The 11,047-nt window shown below is 40.2% G+C and overlaps 1 pseudogene; it reads left to right on the forward strand.

Moving 5' to 3' along the window:
* Nucleotides 1-9,988: 9,988 nt before the first annotated feature.
* On the forward strand, nucleotides 9,989-10,396 carry LOC145122005 (putative mitochondrial protein AtMg00820 pseudogene; annotated as a pseudogene).
* The last annotated feature ends 651 nt before the right edge of the window (nucleotides 10,397-11,047 follow it).

An 11,047-nucleotide genomic window follows, 5' to 3' on the forward strand; every position in this document is an offset into this window, starting at 1 on the left:
GATCCTCGGCATCCCAGTCACAAAACTTGAAGCGCACACTCGAGATTGAAACATGCCATTGAAGAAAGTTCAATGAATCTCAAAGAATCTACGAGTTTCTAAACCAATTAAAAACCTAATATTTATATTTCATTTTTCATGGTAGAAATTGGTGAATCGTCATTCACCTGCCTTTCAAATATGTTATAGCTTGGATTACGGCATACCTCTTCTAAGTTATAATATATTGTGATTGGATCCTAGCCTTAATATTACATTTGGGTGTTTTATTAAGGACTCTCTTAATATCTAAACTAATCTTGTTCTCTTCTTTCAGATGTCTTCAAACAATGCTGCTTCTGGATCTAATCCTAATGGCTCCTTTACCCTTATGAACTTGTGTGGGAAAGTCACTTTTGATGGATCCAACTTCAATGAATGGATCAGAAACATCAGGATGATTACCCGCTACGAGGACAAAGAATATGTCCTTGACAAGGAGCTTAAGGAGATTGATGAGACCACTGCAACTCCTCAGGAGATCGCTGACTTCCGAGCACATGAAAGGGATGCTACAAAAGTGGCATGCATCATGTTGGCCACCATGACAGCGGAACTCCAAAAGTCCTATGAGGACTTCTACCCTTTTGAAATGCACCAAGATCTGATGGAAAGATACCATCAAAGTGCACGACAAGAGAGGTATAAAATCATATGCTCTATCATAACAACCATGATGAAGGACGGGGAATCCGTCACGAGCCACATGCAGAAAATGCAAAGGTATGTGGATCGGTTGCTGAAGCTTAATGTGAACTTCCCTGAGGAGCTTGCAATAGATATCATTTTGCACTCCTTACCATCGTGCTATGATCAATTCCGCATGACATATCACATGAATAAGGAAGAGGTCACACTCAGCAAACTTCAGGGACTCCTCAAGACCGCAGAAACAGGTCTTAAGGGTAAGTCGGTTGTTAACACTCCTACTCCAAACTCCGCCCCGGTTTTGGCAATCGGGAAAGGTACAGGGAAGAAGAGGAAAAGCTCTTCGAAGGGTACCAAGGCTAGGACCCTTGATGGCTCTTCTTCAAGTGGAACCAAGAAAGTATTTGTCACTCCTTCTTCTGACCCTAAATAGGCTGAATGCTTCTATTGCCATGAAAAGTCACATTGGAAGCGGAACTGCCCAAAGTACCAGCAAGATGTGAAGGATGGGAAAGTTAAACCCAACCATGCAGGTATTTACACTATCTTATCTAATAACTCACCCCATTCTAACTCTTGGGTCCTTGATACCGGTTGTGGTATTCATATCTGTTCTGATTTGCAGGGACTAAGAAGAAGTGAGAATGTGGAGCATGGAAGAATAAACTTAATCATGGGGAATAGGAAAGCTTTACCTGTCACCAAGATTGGAGTTTATACTTTATCGCTAAGTAGTGGGTTTAGTTTAGATTTTAATAAATGTTGTTATTCCCCAGAAATGGCAAGAAATATTATTTCCTTTCATGCATTGTATAAACAAGGTTCCACTTTTTCATTTGATAATGAAGTTGGTTCGATTAATGCTTTCTTTAATAATGTTCTTTATTTTAAAGCATTACCTTGTGATGGTGTATGAAACTGTATCTGTGGTTGATAACTTAGGAAATAATGTATTGTGTATTGATTCTGTTAATGATAATAACTTGGATAAAGCATCATTATGGCATTGTCGTCTTGGACATATAAGCAAGAAACGCATAGGCCAACTCCAAAAGGATGGAGTATTGGAGTCATTTGACCTAAGGTCAGATGATAGTTGCGAATCATGCTTACTTGGAAAAATGACAAAGTCACCCTTCACAGGTTCTTGTGAGAGGGGTGAAGGTTTGTTGGATCTTATACACACGGATGTGTGTGGGCCCTTCAAACATGCCACAAGGGATGCTAATCGTTATTATTTGACTTTTACTGATGATTACAGTAGATATGGATATGTCTACTTAATCAAGCATAAGCCAGAGACTTTTGAGAGGTTTAAAGAATTTAAACAGGAAGTCGAGAATCAATTGGGCAGGAACATTAAGATGCTTCGATCCGATCGAGGTGGTGAGTATCTTAGTTCAGAGTTCCTCGACTATCTTAGGGAATGTGGGATTGTCTCACAATTGACACCTCCCAGGACACCGCAGTTGAATGGTGTAGCTGAGAGGTGTAATCGAACCTTGTTGGATATGGTTCGTTCAATGATGAGTCGACCTTCGCTACCAATCTCATTTTGGGGGTATGCCTTAGAGACTGCCGCCCATATCCTTAATCTAGTTCCCACAAAGAAAGTTGCCAAAACTCCTCATGAGATGTGGACTAGTAAAGTATCCAAACTAGACCACATTAAGATTTGGGGTTGCGAGGCTTTCGTGAGACGCGAGACTCATGATAAGCTCGAACCTCGAAGTGAGAGGTGTATTTTCATCGGCTACCCACATAAATCCTTTGGTTACCTCTTCTACAGACCTAGTGAGAATGTGGTCTTTGTAGCTAGGAGGGCTTTCTTTCGAGAGAGAGAGTTCATAAGCCAAGGAGACAGTGGGAGGCAAGTTGACCTTGAAGAAATTGAAGAGTCAAGTAGTGAAGTAACTTCAAACCCTAGCACTCAACTTGAGGAGGAAACTTCTGTTGAGCCAATTGACAAGTCTGTACCTCTGAGGCGTTCCACAAGGGTTAGGAATGCACCTGAGCATTACTATAGATTCCATATTACTGCGGAAGGTGATACACTTATCAGTGATGAGACACTGATAGGTCTGGATGAACCTAACAGTTACGCGGAAGCCATGGCAGGCCCTGAGTCAGCCAAGTGGAAAGAGGCAATGGACAGCGAGATACAGTCCATGTATGACAATCAAGTTTGGAACTTGGTTGAGAATGTACCAGGTCGTAAGACTGTAGGGTGCAAATGGATCTTCTAGAAGAAGACCGACATGGATGGTAATGTACACACTTATAAGGCACGACTGGTTGCAAAGGGTTTCTCACAAACTCCGGGAGTTGATTATGATGAGACCTTTTCTCCAGTGGCCAAGATTAAGTCTATTAGGGTTCTGTTAGCCATAGCCGTATTTCATGACTATGAAATATGGCAAATGGATGTCAAAACCGCTTTCCTTAATGGATAATTGGCTGAGGATGTTTACATGAGTCAGCCAGAGGGTTTTGTCAACACAGAGTACCCTAATAGAGTGTGTAAGCTTGAGAAATCCGTTTATGGGTTAAAGCAAGCACCTCGCAGATGGAATCTTTGCTTTGATGAGAAAGTCAAAGAATTTGGCTTTTCTACGAGTGAAGATGAATCTTGTGTATATGTCAAGGCTAGTGGGAGTATAGTTAGCTTTTTGGTATTGTATGTGGATGACATACTACTCATAGGAAATGACATCCCAACTCTGCAGGAAGTTAAGTCCTGGCTTGGGAAGTGTTTCTCTATGAAGGACCTAGGAGAAGCTGCCTATATTCTAGGGATAAGGATCTTGAGAGACCAGAGTAAAAGACTAATTGGACTTAGTCAGAGTACTTACTTGGATAAGGTGTTGAAGAGATTCGGCATGCAGGACTCCAAGAAAGGAGAGTTACCCATCCAGAGTAATGCCAGATTGAGTAAGACACAAAGCCCTAGTACTGAGGCTGAGATAGCAGAAATGAGTCGAATACCTTATGCTTCGGCTGTAGGATCGATCATGTATGCTATGACGTGTACTCGACCTGATGTAGCCTTTGCTTTGAGCATGGTTAGCAGGTATCAGGGGAACCCTGGCAAGGCACACTGGACTGCGGTAAAGAATATCCTCAAGTACCTACGGAGGACTAAGGACTGGGTCCTTACCCTCGGTGGGAGTGAAGACTTGAGAGTTGTAGGGTATAGTGATGCTAGCTTTCAGACTGATAGGGATAATTTCCGCTCTCAGTCAGGCTGGGTCTTTACCTTAAATGGAGGAGCAATTTCTTGGAAGAGTTCCAAGCAAGAGACAGTAGCTGATTCAACATGCGAATCAGAGTATATAACAGCTAGCGAGGCAACAAAGGAGGCGATATGGCTGAAGAACTTCATTGGAGACCTTGGAGTTGTAGCAGCTATTAAAGAGCCAATGGAAATTTTCTGTGATAGTGAAAGTGCAGTTGCCTTAGCCAAGGAACCAAGGGATCACGGGAGATCCAGATACATCGACAGAAAATACCATTTCATCAGACATCGAATAGAAGAAGGACTCCTCGTGGCAAAGAGGGTATCATCGGATGAGAATCCAGCAGATCCCCTCACGAAGGGACTGACTCGGGTTAAGCATCTCCAGCATGCTCGGAGCATAGGGCTGAAGGATGATATTAGATTTAGTAGTTAGATAACCTTCAAATTTGTAAAGTGTAATTGACATTAGATGATGAATAAAAGGTGTTTTATTTATGAGTAAAGTGTTGATATCTCTTGTCGATCGTTCACTATATTTCTTTTGCATGTTTTGACTTCCAGAATAATGATGTTTGGTATATCATATTATTCGAACCTCCACAGTCGGTCATATGTCGGAAGTAGGTATGAATCAAGACTGTCATGATTGATTGCAGAGGTCTAAGGTGTTGGACATGGCTACAACAATCATGAGTGCTCATAAGTTCTAAGCATTGGACTCAACCCACGCTCACTGGAATCACTTCATGGAATTTATCTCGAGTGATCGTGAGACGGTAATATCATATAAGTCTTCAAACCTAGAGATATGATTTGTTACTTATGAGTTGGTTATGCATTGATTGTACGAAAACGCATTGGTAACTCGATGTTATAAAACGTGCTCTTGTGTATAATTCAATGAGTGGTAGAACAAACATATGAGTCGAAGTTTATCTATTCCTTCTTGGATTAGAAGCTGCTATCTAGGCCCCTCGATGATTTTGTTTTGACCTATGTACCGGGCCCGGTCAGAACTAAGTTGATGTGTTCAATTAAGTTCTTTGTCAAACAAATCGGAAATCGGGAAACAAACTGCTGGACAATAAGTAAGACATTGTTCCATGTATTTGTCCGGCTGATATCTCAAACAGAGGATTATATGATCACTTATCTTAAATGGCGTATCATCATCTTCTCAGTTCCAAGAGACCTTGAAAGAGCTACGATTGCCGATCGGTTCCTGAAGTATTGCAGTTATAGTTATTAGACTTATCCAAGTGGGAGACTGTTGGATAAGGTGTCTAAGTCCATAACTATTTCTGGTATGTACTTGACCCGACCCGGCATGGTCCATTTGGGTTGCATGGTACCATGCAATTGGATAGACTAAATGAGAGAAATAACACTTGTGGATTATTAATATATTATAAGTTCTAATATATTAATAATATTATTTAATTAGTTTGATCAAGAATTAATTTAGAATTAGTTAAGTGATCAAAAGATAACTAATTAAATATATGGGTTGATTATGTAAATTATGCATAACTTGTATAGTGGGCTAAGAGGCTCCATGGATTATCAAGTTGGGTTAAACCCGTAGGATGCTCCATGGATGCTCCATGGGAGTTACAAACCCATGGGTCATGGAAATGAAGAGTCATGACACATTAGGGTTTACATGGTGTAACCCTAGATGTGTCAACACTATATAAAGAACCCATGCTCCACCAAAATCGGTTGCACACAAGAATCAAGAGTGCTAGAGCCGATTTTGCAAGTGTAATATTCTCTCAAAAGTTTACTCCAAAACAAGAGGCATCACACTTGGGGTGCTAGGCTCACAAGGTTTCAAGGATCATAATTAAAAACAAGGTAAGTTATTCTATCTTTCATTCAAGTTAAAAATGTTCCCCATGTATGCTAGATAGGAATATAACCTTGGAATTCAACTTTGCATGATAATTAGACAAACATAGATCCAAGGTTATTAGGGTTGCATGTACACTTAGGAAGTGTTAGAATGCTCAAAACCCATCACTAAGGTCAGATCTGCTTTTCTAATCTATAGATCTGACCTTCTCAAGCATGATAATCACGTAAAGGTCAAATCTTGGTACACATGCAACACACCCAAAGCTTCTTTTGGTGAAATAACCTCTAAAATGGCCTCCTAGGCTCATAATTCAAAAGGTATGGCATAAAGCAGAGTGGTAAGGACTCTCTGGACCTCTTAAGGTCCAGATCTAAGACCCATCTCGCCTTGGGACCTCACATACTCCAGATTCAACTAAATGAGGCATAAAGAAAACCCTAGATTTCACTAGAATCATTATAAACACGAGAATGGCACAAATTGTTACCTCCAACAGCTTCCTCTGATCAAATAGAAGTGGATCCAATCTCCTCAACCCGCTTAGCTTGTTCTACCTGCTTCCTTCTTGCTAAAACACACAAGAAATTGTGAATTAGCCTTCCTCTTGCACCACAAACGATCTCTCTGCTCTCTAGGGTTTCTCAGGGGTGAAGTGGCTGCAAATGGAGGCCATAAAGGCCTTTAAATAGGGCACAGACCCCGAGAATTAGGGTTTCAATCCACAGCGCAGACTCGTCGAGTCCACCCATCGACTCGTCGAGTCCCTTCATTAATCCAGTCAGCAAAATCGCGATCCTACTCGACGAGTCTAGGCGTCAACTCGTCGAGTCCCTCCCCATAACTCAAAAAGAAATACTCAAATTATCATGCCTAGAAATCCGGATGTTACATGACGTGAGCCTTATAAAACTCACGACGTGAGGGTCCAAAATCCTTACTATAAATAGCAGGTCCGACTTCAACCATTCTTACACCTAAACTTCTTTCTCCTCTCTCCTTTGCTGAGACCATCTTGCATCCCGGGCCATGACGACCTTGTACGCTGACCGTTTATGCTTAGATTATATAAAATCACGCTACTAGGGTGAGTTTTACGGCCCCACTTTCTAATATTTCAGGGGAAAACGCATGCTAAATATTATATATACATTATTATTGTGTCTATATGATAATATATAGTTATAATAGTCGGGGTATAGTTGTTCTAAATATAATATTTTGAATATATACAACTATTATCAACTTGTCGGCATGTTATTTTACTAATGTAGATCTTGAGTTATACTTAGGATTCTATATATATGTTGTGTGCGATATAGTTCCGAAGTTATATTCGGAAGTTCTATATGTTAAGTTATAAAGTATGTTGCTATTATTGGTTTTATGTAAAGATAAAACTTGGTATGTTATATGTTGTTATTGTTAGTTTTATGTCAAGATAAAACTTAGTATGTTATATATATTGTTATTGATAGTTTATGTCAAGATAAAACTAGTAACGTTATATGTTGTTATTATTGGTTTTAGGTCAAGATAAAACTTAGTTTTACTTCAAGATATAGCTGTTATACTGCCTAAATGTTATGAAGTTAGGAGTAATGTTTAAAAGCATAGTCTAGTAACTTAGGCTTTTAGACATGAAAATGATTTTATTGTTAAAGCTATAGGAAGCCGTCGAAGTCTACATGAGTAATTGTATTCATCAACTAAGATTGGGGATCTTAGCGGAAATCCTCTGAACTGTAACCGTTAATCCCGTGTGAGCGAGGAAGTCGTGTATAAATAGTATACGGGTTGACCACCCCACTTGTGACTATTAGCTACAGTCAACCAAAAGCGAGTGATGAACTATCCTTTTACTTGTTATTGTTCCAGCGTTGATGAAGCGTGCGGTGTTCCTCATGGAAATCATGAGTGGGTTGTCCTCATGTAAATCATGAGTGGGTTGTCCTCATGTAAATCATGAGTGGGTTTTCCTCATGGAAATCATGAGTGGGTTTTATCAGAGGTATTATGTCATAGCAGCGGTTACAGGCTCATGGTAGCAGATTGTTAGAAGCATTATACTTTGTCGTATACAACTATTAATGTTAAGTATAAGTTTCCCCCTACTTATACCTTAGGTTTAAGGAATGTTTAGGTATAACACTTAATTGATATGTAAACTATTATACCTAATATACCTACTAAATGTTGGAGAGTCAAAATGATACTTTCAACGATATACTTTTGAACGTGGAAAAATGTATTATTTTATGCAGTCAAAACCTGTGGACTCACCAACTTTATGTTGACGTATTTTAAAATGCATGTGTTTTCAGGAACTTGAAAAGCTGGTATGCATTCGAACAGAAGAAGTTTTACTATTACCTTTCTGTTCATTAAGAAGTATGCCATAGTCGGATATTATGTTTTATGTTCTAGAAAAAAAACAGTTATGTAACTTTCAATTATCAATAAAGGTATGTATTGTCTTAGTACGGTTCAATGTATGTTATATAACTATGATACGAAGAATGACGTTACACTACCCGGTGTTTCCGCCGATGGCTGGGGGTGTGACATCTAGCCAAAGCTTTTCACGCCCGATGCCACGTTTCAACCACCGGTCCAGATTGGTATGTTGACTCCGGTGCCACGGATCATATGTCCTCTTCCGCTGACTCGATAACTCAACCCACACCATACTCGGAAAATAACAATGTATTTTTTGGGAATGACATTACTCTTCCTATGTTTCATATTGGTCACACTTCTTTTTATAATGACATACGACTTCGAGATATGTTGGTCGTTCCCAACCTTTCTAAAAATTTGTTATCTGTTAGAAAATTGACTACTGACAATCATTTGGATGTTTTATTTTCCCAACCTCATTTTTATATCCAGGATTGACAACGAAAAGGGTTCTAGCTCAAGGCCGATGTGATCGGGGTTTGTATGTGCTTACTACCAACCCTCAGGTCATTTTTGCGTCCACCAGATACAAATTGAAAGCTTCGTTTGAACTTTGGCATACTCGGTTGGGACATGTATTCGTTGATACTCTTTTACTATTAAATAAAAAGGCCATTTGTTGGTTACCTCTCCGTTACCGAAACCTGTTGTGTGCTGTTCCTGCCAACTTGCAAAGGCACATCGTTTACCTTTTAAGAATAATGAAAAACGGGCTTTACATATGTTAGACTTGATACATTGTGACTTATGGGGCCCATCACTTGAATGCTCAGTGGATTCTGACCGTTATTATGTAACGTTTGTCGATGATTATTCTACATTTACGTGGTTTTACCCCCTTCGCACTAAATCAAGTTTTTATGCCGTCTTGAATATCTTTTTAAAATTTGAACAAACTAAATTCTCTCGAAAAATAAAGGTTTTCCAAAACGATGGTGGCACGGAATTATTAAACCACAATGTTCGAATATTGCTTTATGAGAATGGTACGTTCCACCGCATCTCATGCCTGTACACCCCCTAACAAAATGGACAGGTGGAACGTAAACATCGACATATTGTTGAAACTGGCCTTACAATGTTATTTAATGGGCATGTTCCACCGTCATATTGGGTTCATGTGTTTAGTTCTACGGTCCATATCATAAATCGCTTACCATCCACAGTGTTACAAAATAAATCTCCATTTGAGCTTCTCTTCAATCGTGTTCCCACTTATGATCACTTTTGACCTTTTGGCTGTCGGGTTTATCCATACCTAAGGGAATATGCCGACCACAAACTCTCTCCTGGAAGCCTCCATGTATTTTTCTCGGCTATTGTTCTTAATATAAAGGCTATATATGTCTTGAACCTACCACCTCTCGCATCTATATTACCCAAAATGCTAAGTTTGATGAACAACTTTTCCCCTTCACTGGTGACACTTCTCAAAACCCGGTGACCATGCTCATCTAAACAAAATTTCAAGACGATTCTTCTTGTTTCCCTATTGTGCATGTTTCCTCGTTGCCATTCTCTTCTAGTCAATTCGGACCACGACCTCCGCCTACCTGTGGTCTGTGTGATGATGCCCAAAATGCTCCGGTGGTTAACTCTACGCCTGCTAACCCCAACCCTCCTGTGGTTTTTGTACCTGCTGCATCCGAGCTGCTGCATCTGAGCCTGCTACATCCGAGTCTACTTCCCCGGCATCTCCTGCTCATGATCCTGTTGCCCTTGGCCCTGGTGTTAGCCATCCGATGACTATGAGAGCCAAAGCTGGCATTTTTAAACCCAAACAGCGGGCTCATTTAGCCCACACTAACTCTCATGGGCTTTTCTCTGCTTTATTTGCTTCTAAAGATCCAAAGGGTTTTCAAACTACTTCCAAACACTCGCATTGGATGACTACAATGCATCAAGAAATGGATGCCCTTCACCGAATTAATACTTGGACGTTGGTTCCCAGACCTGAACGTCAGAATGTTGTGGGTTGTCGTTGGCTATTCCGCACTAAATATCATGCCGATGGTTCGATTGAAAGACACAAAGCTCATCTCGTTGCTCTGGGATTCAGTCAAGTCTCGGGGCATGGTTACTCTCACACTTTCAGTCCGGTCGTCAAAGCCTCCACTATTCGAATTGTGCTATCTTTGGCTACTCTTAACAACTAGAAACTTCACCAACTTGATGTCAACAATGCTTTTCTTAATAGCAAACTGAATGAGCCCGTATATATGGACCAACCACCAGGCTTTTCAAATGAGTTATTTCCTCATCACGTTTGTCGTCTTAACAAAGCTCTCTATGGGCTTAAACAGGCTCCGCGGGCCTGGTTCCATCGACTCAGCACCTTCCTTATTGCTACTGGGTTTGTATGTAGTAAGGTGGATACCTCTTTGTTTGTGTTCAAACGAGACGCGTGCATTTTGTATTTGCTTGTCTATGTTGATGATTTAATTTTGACCGGAAATCAAAACTCTGTCATCCAGTATTTTATTGCCAAATTACATGATACATTTGTCATCAAGGATCTTGGATGCCTTAATTTTTTCCTTGGGCTCGAAGTCATCCATACTGGCTTATTTCTTAGTCAATCCAAGTATGCTCATGATATTCGTCAACAAGCAGCCCTTCTTGATGCGAAACCAGCTACCACCCAACTTGCTTCTAATTTTGCATTTGTCTCAAGTAGTGATCTATTTGATGATCTGACACTCTACCGGTCTCTTGACGGTGCGTTGCAATACCTGACCATCACCCGTACTGACATTTCCTATGCGGTCAATCAAGTTTGATGAGAATAAAGTTCTCTAAGATCGTTT

The sequence above is a fragment of the Lactuca virosa genome, chromosome 6 (genome assembly GCF_052849685.1).
Source record: "Lactuca virosa cultivar CGN04683 chromosome 6, Lactuca_virosa_CGN04683_v6, whole genome shotgun sequence".
Lineage (NCBI taxonomy): Eukaryota > Viridiplantae > Streptophyta > Magnoliopsida > Asterales > Asteraceae > Lactuca > Lactuca virosa.